A 15,088-nucleotide genomic window follows, 5' to 3' on the forward strand; every position below is an offset into this window, starting at 1 on the left:
AATCATTAGTGTTTTCATGAACCATCGATTTGAATTCCTACATCAGTTCGCTTCATGCGTTTCCATTATAATTAGAAAGAAAGATTCAGGAGAACAAAAACTTATGGCAGCAACCCATACTCAGAAAATTAATCTTGTAACTCATACATAGGCATTTCAATCCATAATTTTTGTAACTCACAGAGAGAGTCTATGAATAGGTTTTCCATTCTTCTCCCTCACCTCACTTTTTTTTTTAATGGTAGAACACGCGTCGCTCCTTTGTTCCTTAACTTTCTTATTACTGTTATATGTTTGTGTGTTGTGGGTTTTAAATGGTTAACCCATTTATTTGTTCTATGTGGATTATTATGATCTTGAATCTATTATAAGTCACTTATCAGTGCATTTTTATTAAAAAAAAAAAAGGGTTTCTTTATCAATTAGAATGACTAAAATTTTAATGAATCTCTTTAACTAAAATTATTTTTTTGAACTGTAGAAAGAGTTCAATATTTTGAAAAACCCTTTGTACAACAATGGACGTAAAGAAGAAAAGAATGCATAGTTGTATGTGTTGCGCTATACCTATCGCTATCTCTACATATGTTTTCTTATTTTATAAATCATGGAAGAAAATGATATGTTCTTCATTATTAAATTTTCCAGAACCAGACCTAACCGTTGACTAAACACTCTTCCTTAAAGTATCACATAAGATCGGATCAATCATCTCGCTATTTCTATCTTTGGCAAGGCAAGATTTTCTGATTTGGGACCATCTTAATTCTTACGAACAAAGTCAAAAGTTGCATTTAAAATGGATAAAGAGTCAGGGAGAAGACACTAGCCAGGATAGGTAGAGCTGAAATTAAGAGAGCTTAGCTCCTCTACCTACTCCCTGATGGGGAAGTGAAAGTGAAACTTTGTCCTTGTCATGGACTAATTGGATTTTCAAGAAGGAAAATTGACGAAAACGAAGTCTTTTTGTAATCTTCTGGGTAAAGGATAAAAATAAAGCAAGCATCACCATGTAAAAATTGTAAATTGCAGGGGGTGGGGGCTGTTGCAGGCTTGGGTGATTGTGGCAAATTGGCAATGGGATCTAACACCTAAATAACAAACAGTAACAGTAAAAGTGGAAATTAAAAGAAGAAAAAAATAAACCAAGCAGCACCATGTGAAATTGTAAATTGTAGGGGTTGGGGGTTCGTTGCAGGTTTTGGTGATTCCGACCGTGAGATCCAACACCCAAATAACTAAGTAACAATTTAAGGTAGGAATGCGAGAAAAAAAAGAAGCAAGAAAAAAGAGAGAATATAATCTCAAGGAGTTTGGGTGGTAAAGACCACACTTCATAATATATACAAAGTTAAGAGTTTGAATCTCCTTAGACTTACGGGTAAAACTTCATTGTATATTTACTTAGTTAAAAACCATATAAAATCTTTATATTATACACATTTTTTGTTGCATTGCTTTGCTAACAACTATCCCTCTTGACCCTATAATCAGAATCCACCACAGTGACCTTACACCCTTCATTCAGCTTGAAAACCCCAATCATCACTGATCTCCATCTCTTCTATGCCCCTGCAAAATTGCAATACATGTCTCCATTGCAAGCCCAATCTTGTACGCAAACAACAATTGAAACCCAATCTTCTTTTACCCTGTGTTCCTATGCCCCTATTCACTAAGTAGTTTTTATTGGGTTTTAATTGAGATCATTTGATAATTGATTATCATGTATCACAATCTTACAAACACTATATATGTGCAGAAAATTACAGGAAAATGAATTGGAGAAGATGTGATAAGAATGTCCTTGTTTCTTTTGCGTTAGGTAAAGTTGATCGAAGACTACTCATTTCTGGCTCTTGTGATCTGTAGTGTATTGGTGCTTTTTGTTTTGGCTTATATTTCTAGATGAAAACGACTTTCGCCTGAAAAATAAAAATTCCAAATCACCAACACCGACCACATCGGTTCCTAAAATCACCATCAACAACGTAATGGCAGATTCTATACTTTTCAATTTAAACTCCTTTTCTTCAGTCAAACATATGCAAGGACGGTTCATGATATCTAAGTTACAAACATATGGTAGCGAGTGTCGAAGGTTCTTGGAAATTTCCGCTGCAACCCAGTAAATTCATCCTCACAGCTCATACCCAGGTTCTTGGAAATTCTTCTTCTTCTTCTTCCTGAGTTGCTTAATCGTACCCAGCTCGCAGAAATGGAGAACCAAGCTGCAGAATTCAAGAAGAGGAAAGAGGTTAGGCTTCCACCCAGAAGAGGGCAGATCAAAAAGAGGATTTTTACTGGGCTTACCAGGTTAATCATGATAGCTCTTTCTCCGACCTGCAAGAAACAGGGGAAGATACATGATTTCAACTCCATTGGATTGAGCTCAACCTCCTGCGCAACCTCACCTGCAAGTGCCTATGCCTTAGAAAGTTATTTCAACTCTCCAGTTACAGCCAGACAAAGCTTATGAGAAAACAGAACCTCTTCACTTATCATTCTCCCCTGTTTCTCACCGCCTCTGTTCCCTAGTTTATGTTCAGTTTATTGTGTTGGTATTCCCCTTGTTGAATTCTTCTCTGTTTCTTTCCTTCTTTTTTCTTGTTTCTTAGTACTTGCCTTTCTGGGTTTCATTTACAGCAGTTGTACTACTTGCCTTTTCTGGGTTTTGTTTACAGCAGTTGTACGTCCTTTGATTAATGTAAAATGTTATCTCTCGTCACTGGGTTTCTTTTTTTGTTGTGGTTGTAAATGCTTGAGTTTCCAAATTTTTTCTAAGGAGGAGAAGAACCATTACTGTATCTTCTCGTCACTGGTTTTCTCTGTTCTCCGCTGTTGCTTGTGTTTCCATTTTCTCCAAGACAAACTTCGAAACTGATATCTGTTGGCGGATTCAATTGGCGTTTTCAATTGCTTCGGATAGGGAAACAAGAACAAAGACGCATGCCAGCAACCTATACTCAAAAAATTAATCTTGTCCACTGCAACCTCGCTAACAATTTTCATCACGTACATAGACATTTCAATCCAAAATTCTCCTAGTTAATAAGAATTTTAATTTATTTTTAAATTTTGAGATTCAAAATATTTTTATGCATTTTATAGGCATTTTATAGTGGAGGATTAAAGGTGATGTTATTCCCTTTAGATACCCAAACAGCCAATGGGTAGTATATGGAAAGTCTTGTTTGAATGGCTAAGAAAAAAGACTTAAAGAAAAATATATGGCTTGGGAGGTGCCTTATAGAGATGCCCTTTTGTAAGTGTCCATTCTTCTTTTGTATAAAGGGAGGAGTTGATTCCTAGTAATTCTAACAATTTTAAAAATCAATATTAGTCTCTTGTTCTCTTCGAAATGTGTATTTCATTGACAGGTTTATAAGTACTATCTTTCGGATGTTTTTTGCAAGCAAGTTTCTTTAGAGTGCAAGCCATTGGAACTAAGGAGTTATTGTATCTTGGAGGTAAGAATGCTAAGGTCAAACACAGTCTACATTATAAAGGACGTTCAAATACCTTAAAGAAAAGTATTGATCTGTATACTTCAACTCACCTTATTTGAGTTCTTCTTGTTGTTGTTATAATGTTTCTTCTATGACATACGGATACATAATAAGTTTTAAATCATTAATTTTATAGTTTTATATTTTATGCCCATCTTGTGATTTTTATTATTTATTTATTTATTATTATTTATTAAGAATACCTCTAACTCATTTGTTCCAAAACTTTCTTATGACTAGTTGTTTCTTTGTTCCTTAATTTTTTTATTAATGGTGTGTGTATAAGCTGTTTTTTTGGGTAGAAGACATCTAACTCCTCTGTTCCTTGACTTTCTTATTACTGGTTTGTTTGTGTATATAAGTCCTTTGTTCCTTAATTTTCTTGATTATTGGTGTGTGTTCACTTACTTTTTTTTTTTTTTTTTTATCTTTTATTTTTTTTCTTTTGGGTAGGATATCTGATCAACTCCTTTGTTCCTTAACTTTCTTATTACTGGTGTATTCATTATTATTATTTTTTGTGGGGATAAAATATCTCTAACTCCTTTGTCCCTTATATTTCTCATTACTTTTTGTTTTTAGGGTGCCGGGGGTAGGGCGATAGAATACCTTTAACTCCTTTGTTCCTTAGTGTTCTTATTACTAGTGTGTCTGTATGTTCCTTAACTTTCTTGTTACCTGTGTGTGTGTTCACTATTTGTTTGGGAGTAGAATACCTCTAACTCTTTTGTTCTTTAACTTTCTTATCATTGGTGTGTGTGTTCATTTCCCCTAGTGAAATACCTCTAACTCCTTTGTTCCTTAACTTTTCTTATTATTGTTGTATGTGTTCACTTTTTCTTTTTTTTTTTTGGGTAGAATATATCTCTAACTCTTTGTTCCTTAACTTTCTTATCACTCTCTGGTGTGCATCACTTGATCTTGAATCTCGTACAAAGTAATAATCAACACTAAAAAAAAAAAAAAGAATCGTTTTAAAAACTATAGTGATTAATTAGTTTCAAGAGTCTCTTAATTAAATTGTTTTATGAATATATATTACATTGAAAAAAGAGTTCAATAATATATATATATATATATATATATATATATATATATATATATATATATATATATAATATTTTTTTTTTTTTTTTTTTTTTTTTTTTTTTTTTTTTTTTTTTTTTTTTTTTTTTTTTTTTTTTTTTTTATATATATATATATATATATAATAATAATAATTAAAGAAACCCTTTATAGAGTCTACATAATTAAAGAAAACAATGCATGGGTGTGTTGCGCTATCCCAATGATGAGTTTCGGATCCTCTCCACCTGGGCAACGTGTGCCCCCAACTTTCTCCTCTCACACATTGCAAGCCCGTGTTAGATTAAGTGTGAGAGGGAAAGTAGAGGGCACATATTGCCCAGGAGAGAGGATATGAATCCCGCTATCGCCGTCAGTGCATATATTTTCTTATTTTATAATTCATATATGAAAAGAACTCCTTAGATGGAGAAGGGTGGGGTTGTAGGACCTTGTGGCCAAAGGGTGGGATAACAGGATCTTCAAAATGACTAGTTGTGAGCAAGCTTTAAAGTATCGGTAACTAGTATTGTATCGGTTAGGTGTTTTTTAAGAGACATATCATCATGTATCTAGTATTGTATTGTATTGACCAATGTGCTATTAGTGCAATCCAATAGAGAGACGTATTGGTTGTATTCAATAACGATACGAATCGGCTAGTATCACATCGTATCGTGGAATACTTTAAACCTTGGTAGCAGGCCTTAACTATTAAGAGGTCTTTTTTGAGCATTTTTAGGCTAGGGTGTTTCAATTTGGCCTAAGGTTTATTTTCTATTTTGTTATAAAGAGACTTGTTGTTGTTTAAGACAGTAGACATGAGCTTAGGAATATACTTCTTTTCATATTCTTCATAATGAAATCCAGCATCGTTGTTAGACTGTAAACATAAGCCACATAAAACCTGTGCTAAAAAAAAAAAAAAACCTTTGCCAGCATCAACTGTCCACCTCACCCTATAATCACAACCCCCACTGTGACTTGACACCCTTGTCTTACCAAAAAAGAAAAAGACTTAACACTCTTGTGTATAATCGTCTGTTTCACCTTCTTCATTTACCTTTAAAACCTTATCACCATTGATCTCCATCTCTCCTATGCTCTTTATAAGTTTGCAACACAAGTATTCATTGCAAGCCCAATCTTGTATATAAACACCCATTGAAACCCAGTCTTCCTTTGTCCTGTACTCTTATGCGCTTATTCGCTAGAGGTCGTTTCTAATTGAGTTTAACTGTGATTGTTGAATAATTAATTGTTATATGTCACAATCTTCAACATTAATTATTTGAAATTTTAGAAAAATGAATTGCAGAGGATGTGATAGGAATGTCGATGGTTCTTTGTGTTTAGTATGGTTAATGACTATTTCAGGCTTTCGTGGTCTGTAGTCTCGTTGGTGTTTTCTTTTTGGTCTTATATTTCTAGATGAAAATGACTTAGGCCAAAAAAATAGAAAAAATCCAAATCATCAACCACCATGAACAACGTAATGGTAGATTCAATGTTTTTGAGTTTTGAACTCCTTTTCTTAATTGATATATGTGTAAGGACGATTCCGTAGATTTAACTTACAAACATATGATAGCGATCATCGAAGGTTCATTGAAATTTCCCGCTACAACCCGTTAAAATTCATCAGTTTGCTCTTCTTCTTTCTGAATTCCTGAACCAAACCCAGTTCCCAGAAATGAAGAACCAAGCTGCAAAATTCGAGAAGAGAAAAGAGGTAATGTTTCCACCCAGAAGAGGGCAGATCAAAAAGAGGATTTTTACTGGGCTGACCAAGTTAATCATGATAGTTCTGTCTCCGACCTGCATGAAACAGGGGAAGAAACATGATTTCAACTCCCTTGTATTAAGCTCAACTCCCTGTGCAACCTCACCTTCAAGTGCTTACGCTTCAGAAACTTATTCCCATTCGTAGTTTTTGTGTTCCAGTTACAGCAAGACAAAGCTTATGAATGGACCTCTCCGTTTATCATTCTCCTCTGCTTCTCACCTCCTCTGTTTATTGTTTTGGTATTTTCCTTCATGAATTCTTTTGTGTCTTCCTTTCTTGTTTCTTATCACTTGCCTTTCTTTCTTTTTTTTCTTTCTTTCTTTTTTCTTTCTTTTTCTTTTCTTTTCTTTTCTTTTCTTTCTTTCTTCTTCTTTCTTTCTTTTTTTTTTTTTTTTTTTTTTTTTTTTTTTTTTTTTTTTTTAACTTATGTCTCAGTTGTTATTATTATAAAATTATAAAGATAGATCAAATCTTTTAGAATGCAGAATTCAGAGTTTTTTGTTCGAATCATTAGCATCTTTCATAGAATCTTGAATTCCAACAGTCAAATTGGTGGTACTGCTGATTATAGAACGAAAAATCAGAAACAAATCTGATACACCAAATGGTTGAACTTTACTTGAGATAATAAAAGTGAAAATACAGATGAATTTTTTTTTTCTTTTCTGGGTATTACGTAGTAATTAAGTAGCTAAACGGAGTAGTTCTCTAGATTTATGGTTCTATTTCTGGACAGGGTTGTCAGCATCAGCTTATGCGTGTTTCAATTCATCTTCTGGATCGTTCTCTATATGATCTTCACAATGCTCTTCCATGGAGATCTAGATTCACCAATGATTGTAGAAGAAGTCTACAGCCAGATCAAACTACCTGTAACTTCTTCATTAAGAAGTACCCATAATTGCCGGCTAAGCAATCATTCGATAGTTGTTAAAATTATAATTTTATTGACGAAAATCGCTCTCTAAGATAAATCTATTCTTTTGAAGATAATTGAGTTTTAGATATGTAAAATGTAATGTGAGCATGGACACATGTGTTGTATAAATTGTGGCTCAGTTTTGGGTTAGTGGCTGAACCAGTCAAGCTAAACTAATGGGTAAAATAAGGGTTCAACCTCAAGCCAGAAAAGTGTCGTGAAAGCCGATCCAATAATAGAAAAGGGCCCACTAAATCAACCTTTTGTCGTTGCATTTGTTACAGCTTTTGTTCTAAGGGTTTTTTGAGGTTGACCCATCTCTTATCCTGGATGACCCTGTCTATTGCATGTACGACAATTTGATTAATTTTCGCTCCTTAGTTCAGACCGAACCTTGTGTTTTTATGCATATCTCTGTTGTGTTTTTCCTTTCTTTTGTGTGTCTGTTTTTTTAATTTATGAATGAAGTGTTATTTATAAAAAAATAAAATAAATATATAAATAAATAAATAAAATCATAATCCACTATGGAAACTGGCAAAGGTGGTTCTACTTTTATCATGAGAAGTACAACACAAATCAGGAAACCACATATCAAGCTAAATTATCCCAAATATCGACATTTTTTGTGCTTAGATTGAGATAATGGAAAAAGGGGGGGGGGAAAATCCTCTATTGTGCATAGTAGTGTAGCACCACAATTTTTCACGTGACATATTTTTAATAAAAGACTCAGATTAGAAGGCTGGGTTTTAAGTAAAAGTGACCCATTTTATGACCCTGCAAAGGATTGTAAGTTTAATCCATATAAACCACCAACCAACTCAACGGAGATAACTGATTATTCACTCTAATACTAGTGAATTGATCTTCTTTGCCCTATAACGTACTTCTCAATGTAGCATTTGCAATCCCCATTCACTAGAGAAAAGTGTTGTTTTTATTTACTGATTTGATTATCAGCAGACATGATTTCCTGGTCCTTGAGGACAGCTCGCATTCATTTTGTTGTTTTTGTGAACAGGCCAAGTTAGATTAATAGCAATTTATTCACAATGTGCCTGAAATGTCAATTTTGAATATAATGACCAAAGTGCGAAGTTTCGGCGAATTTTACTTATTCGCAGTTGAGCGAAATTCGCCGACAAAAAAAAAAAATTCGTCAACATGAGACACATGCAGAACAGCAAAAAACAGAAGGTCATTTATTATTCATTAAATAAATATTAATGTGGATGTGGATTGCTCGGCTCCCAAGGTACCACTAGCCATTAAATAACTAAAAGGTGACGGGTGAACAAATGGATCAAATTACCATTAAATATTTAAAAGAATAAAAGATCAATTTTAAATGGATGAGTGAAGTGTGAACAAACGGATTAGATTTGAGATTTTTGAAAGCCATCAAATATTTGTGTGTTTTTTTTATCTTTTTTTCCCTTGGCGACAGTGGTTCCGGCGAAGTAGGAATGAAACTCATAAGTGACTATTTGCGATGTTGGTTCGGACGAAGAAAAGCAAAGATGAAGAGAAAGTGTTGAAGATCATCTCCTTTTCTTTTGAATTCTTCTACCTTTGGTGGTTAGCTCCTCAATATATGTTGTTTGGACTTTGGAATCGCTGATTGTTTCACTAAAGCTAGAATCACAAAGATTACCAATGTTGCTTTATTGATTCCTTTCAGAAGTAGAGTGTGCAGTCGACTCTATTAGTGAGAAAAACCTAACATCTCTCACCCTATCGCAACCATTAAATATATGTCAATCTTTGCATGGAAAGAGAAACGAAGGTGTAGAAGGAAGATTTCGACAAATGGATGTCCGGTTCAGTGAAATTGTAAGATATTGATGTCATCCCATGACATTGCACGAGAGAAAAGCAAAAACTAGTCGAATAGAAAAAAGTTCATATCTTAAGGACACTATGAGTGACACGTGGAGGGTCAGTCAGAATGGTGGCGGCGGTCAATGCTTTGGGTGGTCTGACCCAAGGAACGAAGTTTCGGAAAAATTCGCCGGTTCGCCAGCCAGCGAACCTAGCGAACCGGCGAAGTTTCGCCGAAACTTCGGCGAAAAATTATAATTTTCGTTGGCGCGGATATGGGAGCTGCACGCCTGCACAATTGAAAATAAAAAAAAACAAAAAAAAACAATCACATGTGACCTGACATAGTGACATCACATTGCTTGGGAGAATGGGAAAGTGGGAATCGTGGGATAATATAAAAATCAAAACTGAGTGGGAATTTGGGAATTGGGATAATAAATTATAAAACTCAAAACTGCCCAAATCACTTTAGGTTTCGAGAACCGTGAACTTCATCTTTGCAGATGCAGTCATGGAGGTGAAGCGATGGAGTGGAGCGGTGTTCGTTGCAGATGGAGGTTTCAGAACTTCATCTTTGCAGATGCAGTCATGGAGGTGAAGCGATGGAGTGGAGCGGTGTTCGTTGCAGATGGAGGTTTCAGACGATTAGTTGCTGATGGAGGTAGATCGTTTTTAGGCTTCTCTTCTTCCCTGAAATTCTATGTTCCTTCTCCGACGACGACAACACCTGGAGCTTACAAGAAGAAATAAGAACAAACGAGTAACGAGTTCGAAAGCGAGGAGAAAAATCACAAACCATCGCCAACACTGTCAATTCCTTGTTCGATTCTCTTGTTTTTTTTTGCATTTCTTCCCTTCAAATGTAGGGATTTCATTCAAGATTGGGTTTTTAAGGTTAGGGTTTGAGATTTTGGGAATTTTTAGGGTTTATTTCTTCTGTTAATGGGGCTGGATTCTCTGGTTTTCCATTAGAAAATGACGAACACCGCAACCAGGGAGAAGCAGAGGGACCGAATGTTCGAGAAATCGGCCGGATCTCGCCAGTTCGGTGAGAAAAGCCGAGATATCGCCGAGAAATCGGCGATATCCGGCCAATCTCGTTTCGCCCCACACTTTCGGTTCGCTGAGTACCGACATCAGCGAATTTCGGCGATATTTCGCCGAAATTCGCCGAAATTACCTTCCATGGTCTGACCAGCTGGAATCAGCTTGCCTTTTTTCAAGGTTGCTGAGAATTTTTTTATTTATTATTTATTATTAAGAGAATCTTTTGTCCCTTTTAATCTTTTTCAGGTAAAAGTCTGAAAATCCCCGTTTGGATGGCTAGTCAGTACTGTTACGTTCGCGGCGGATTAAGAATAGAAATTTTGTCTTACTAATATAGAAAAACGAGGCCACTGCCCAAAGAAAAAAAAAAATTTCTAAATGTCAATGCATCATTTTTAGAGGGGTATGATTTAATTTTTGTGAACGACAAAGCTTCTTTCTGAGGATGTAATCGAGGTAGGCACAAGCTAACCTAGATAAACCTCAGATACCAAAAACAAAAAAAAAAAAAAATTTTCATCTGGACCCCCTGAGATTTGATCTATGTCATTTTTAGTCCAAAGAAATAGATATTTTGTATCTGCCTCCCCTGAGGTATCCAATAAGATTAATTAAGGACAAATTGTACTTTTTATGACCAAAATACCCTTATATGTAAGATTTGCATTATATTATCACAATTAAATCCAACTGTGAGAATAAAAAAAGGTATTTACATCTTATAAATTTATGAATTATTAATATTTGAATGTAAAAAAATTATTAAATCTTTAAACCCTAAATGTTTCAGCTTCCTTAACTCCCATTTCCACCACTACCGCCACTGTCACGGCCACCTCCAAATCCCAGGAAGCAGATTATACACCTCCAAAGACCGATGTCTGATGAGCCCAGTTTCAGGTTGGGGAGATCTATAGCAATCATAGATAAGGAAAGCTGAGACGATGGTAACCCCTGCAAAGAGGATCATCGACAGGGGACCTGCAATCCAACCAAGCTATGCAGTGCTCCATGCAAGTGAGAGAACTCCTGAACCTATCACCCCTGTTATTATGTGTGCTGTTGCAGTCCCTCTGTTACCTTTTTTTAATTATTTTTTTCCAGCACAGACGAGCAATGTTGAACACAATTCAGTTTCACAGTTGACAAACAAATTCATAAGTTCTCAAACCCAGATAACCAATTAACAAGACAAAGTAGAATAACAATTGGGTAATGAAGAAGGGGAAGAAGACGAACCAGTTCTCTTGTAGAACTGCCCATTTGAAGAAGGTGATGATGGGAGTTGTAATGGAAGGTTTGTGGAGACTGAATTTGATGTTCTTCATCGCTTTCTTCCCCCATGGCTGCTTCTTGAAGATTTTGAGTTTGTGAAAGAAAATTAAGAAGTTAGAAGAGAACTAATCAAAGAGGAGAGAAGAAGAAGATCAGAAAGAAGGGAAGTTGGATTTCATTGTTGAAGTTTGGACAGGTTGGTAGTACCCCACGGCCCCTGTTATAATCTGCTTCCTGGGCTTGGTGACGGTGACAGTGGCAGTAGTGGTGGTGGTGGTGATGGTGGCGGTAGTGGTGGAGATGGGAGATAAAGAAGGTGAAACATTTAGGGTTTAAAGATTTAATAATTTTTTTACATTCAAAGATTAATAATTCATAAATTTATAAGATGTAAATACCTTTATTTATTCTCACCGTTGGATTTAAATGTGATGATATGATGTATATCTTACTAAATAATAGATATAAGGGTATTTTGGTCATAAAAAGCACAATTTGTCCTTAATTAACCTTATTGGATACCTCATAGGAGGTAGATGCAAAATATCCATTTCTTTGGACTAAAAATGACATAGATCAAACTTCAAGGGGTGCAAATGAAAATTACCCAAAAAAAAAACAACTTGACGACGGGGCATTATCGACGCCAACTAGCTAATGCAATAGTTTGTTTCTCAAATGTTATACACTACTCGACACGTGTAATGCCTCCATCAAAATTAGGATCTCCTCCAACAACACAGCAATATACCAAAGTGTCATAGTGACCTATGTGGGGTTGAAAGGAATCTATGCCTCTATAAGACAATACCGAATACCTCTAAGCTCACGGAAGAGGATATTCATGATGATCACACCACCACTTATGGCAAAAATGACCTGACCACTTTGCACTCTACTAAAGTGCCGTACTGACCTATGTGGGGTTCAAAAGAATCTACGCCTCTATAAGACGATATCGAATACCTCTAAGCTCACGAAAGAGGATATTCGTGTGATCACACCACTACTTAGGGCAAGAATGACTTGACCACTTTGCACTCTCCCAATCACACTGTACCCAACTTGAATACTTCCAATGGACACATCAATGTTTATAAAAAGCCACTCCTCCCACTTTCATCCCACCCCTTACTTTGTGGTTTAAAAAAGCCATAGAGTCTGTCATCCTCGTATATCAAAGAGCTGATCCGAGGGGTGGCTCAGATGGCAAAAGACCAACACTTCTACATATGAGATCAGAGTTTGAATTTCCTTGAGACCAAGGGTGAAGCTCTTTTCTATATTAATTATATAAAAGCTCCATTGAAGATGTAATTGTAGTGCGTGCAACCTTGTCTAGATGACCCTCAAATTAAAAAAAAAAAGTTTTTACTTTTAGAATTAAAGTCGAACATATGACTGACACGTGGGGTTAGCCGCCATAAATGATTTGGCTTGACTTGAAAAATTTTGACTGTCCAACCAGCTGGCAACAGCTTGTCGTTTTTAAGGAAACGTTGGTGAGAATTCCCTTTTCTAAGATGCCGATCGAGAATCCCTTTAGATAGTCATTATAATTGGTCACTAAATGGTCACTGTTCCATTTGCGGCGACTTGAGAGGGAGATTGGCTCTTGCTTGACAGCAAAGGCATGGAGACGTTGACTTATCAACTTTTTATCGGCCGGTCTTATGATAAGCTTATAACATTTTCCAATAACAAAATTCGGAGTCAATGTTGTCTTCTCACGAGTCACGACTCACTATCATTGTATTGGTTACATATGTATTTCTAATTATTTCTTTACCAACCCTTCAAGTCTTTAACATTAACCAATCCTATTATTTGCATTATTTTATTCAATAATAGGACAGAAAAAAAAAAAAAAAGTACCAATCATAGGTGGCTAAGTTCGGCGCATAAATAAACTGATTTCTTCAGTTAAATTTACAGCCGTCGGATTGTGAAATCTCAGTCGTTTGTTTCTCAATAGTCGATATCAAAATCTTGATCGAGATCTCAATCTAACGATCCAATTCTCCTTCTTGCTAAACCGTTCAGCCCATTAATGATACTTCAAGCTGAATTGCCAATAACTTTCACCTCTTATTAAAGAAGTCACGGGTTTGATTCCTTCTAATGAAATGGTAATATCTCAAAGGCTTGCTAATGTGTGATGAAAAGACATGAGAGAAGCACAAGCCTCTACACTCAACATTTTTAATAACCAGGAGCTACCAACCGTGTTAGAAGTTGAAATCCTCTCTACCTGGCACACGACCAAATTTTGGCGCCGTTGCCGGGGAACCAAAGCATGGTTGCTAAGATTGATTTTTGTCAATTAGCCATAAATTTTAGAGTTTTTAATTTCTAATTTTTTATTATTTAACTAATATCTTTTTCTTTTGTTTTGTAGGTAACTGCAAGAGTAGCGATTCGATAATTAGTTTAGGTTGTTATCTTTTATTTCTTAGATATAATTGTATTTAGGACTTTTCAATTGTAATATTTGCATTAGATTGGGTTGTTTAGGTTAATTTTTAAAAATCCCCATCCCTCAGATCCCACATATGTAACTTCTGTTCGAAAGATCACGTGAATTGCGCTTCAGGTACGTCCTAAACTCTCCATTTTGCCATTGTTATTTTCTTTGAATTTTACTTATTTAGCTTCTTCTTTTTTCTTCTTCTGTGTGTATGCGTGGTCGTCGGTCCCTAAACCCTGAGTTGACTCCACTTGACTTAGAGTTAGAAGAGAATTTGGCTAACCTTAGAAGGCAAATAACCATGACAAACTATGAGCCTCCAATGAGGCCCTTGAGTGAACATTTCATTCCTACGATATATACTCCGGTTTTTTGTATTAAGTTGCCTGACATAGAGGTGGCTCAATATGAGATAAAATTTATTGTGATTCAAATGCTACCATCTTTTTATGGACTTGCCAATGAAGAGCCTTATAAGTACTTAAATGAGTTTTTAGAGGTGTCTTCCATAGTTAAATTTCAAAACCTCTTAGTTGATGCTTTAAGGTTACTTCTTTTCTCATTCTCCCTTAAAGATAAAGCTAAGCATTGGCTTCATTTTTTGGACAATGTTAAAAATTTTACTTGGGCAAAAATGCAACAGGAGTTCCTTAAAAAGTTCTTCCCCATTGGCCGTACTAATAGTATTAGGAGAGCGATAACGAGTTTCTCCCAACAAGAAGGAGAACAATTTCATGAGGCCTAGGAAAGACTAAAAGAATTACTTAGAAAGTGCCCCCACCATGCTATTCCTAAATGGCAATTGGTTCAATGCTTTTATGAAGGCCTTAGAGATCGACATAGGCAAATGATTGATTCTTTTTGTGGTGGGACTTTCATGCACAAGAATTAGAATGAGGCATGGGAACTTTTTGAGACCCTTAGTGAAAACTCTCAACACCATGCTTCAGCAGCTAGGACTGAGATTCCATCCATTGGGCAACCAAAGAGGAGCAATCTCTATGAGATCAATCCTACCATTGAGATGAGCACTAAGGTTGACTTGCTATCAAAGAAATTGGACCATCTCTTGTCATTAGGACAACAAACCCCATCTTCACTTCTACAAGTTTCTCTCCACCTAATCAGATTGAAGCATGTGTTTTAAGTTCTGGCATATCCCATCATGTCACTGATTGTTGTTTGGCTATACA

At 35.7% G+C, this 15,088-nt stretch overlaps 1 non-coding gene across 1 annotated transcript; it reads right to left on the bottom strand.

Moving 5' to 3' along the window:
* Positions 1 to 14,577: 14,577 nt before the first annotated feature.
* LOC149023310 (small nucleolar RNA R71) lies at positions 14,578 to 14,684 on the bottom strand. Its single transcript, XR_016171907.1, has one exon. It is a non-coding gene; the product is annotated as a small nucleolar RNA R71 (small nucleolar RNA).
* Between the last annotated feature and the right edge of the window lie 404 nt (positions 14,685 to 15,088).

The sequence above is a fragment of the Hakea prostrata genome, chromosome 2 (genome assembly GCF_041222555.1).
Source record: "Hakea prostrata isolate BN-2017 chromosome 2, UWA_Hpros_2, whole genome shotgun sequence".
Lineage (NCBI taxonomy): Eukaryota > Viridiplantae > Streptophyta > Magnoliopsida > Proteales > Proteaceae > Hakea > Hakea prostrata.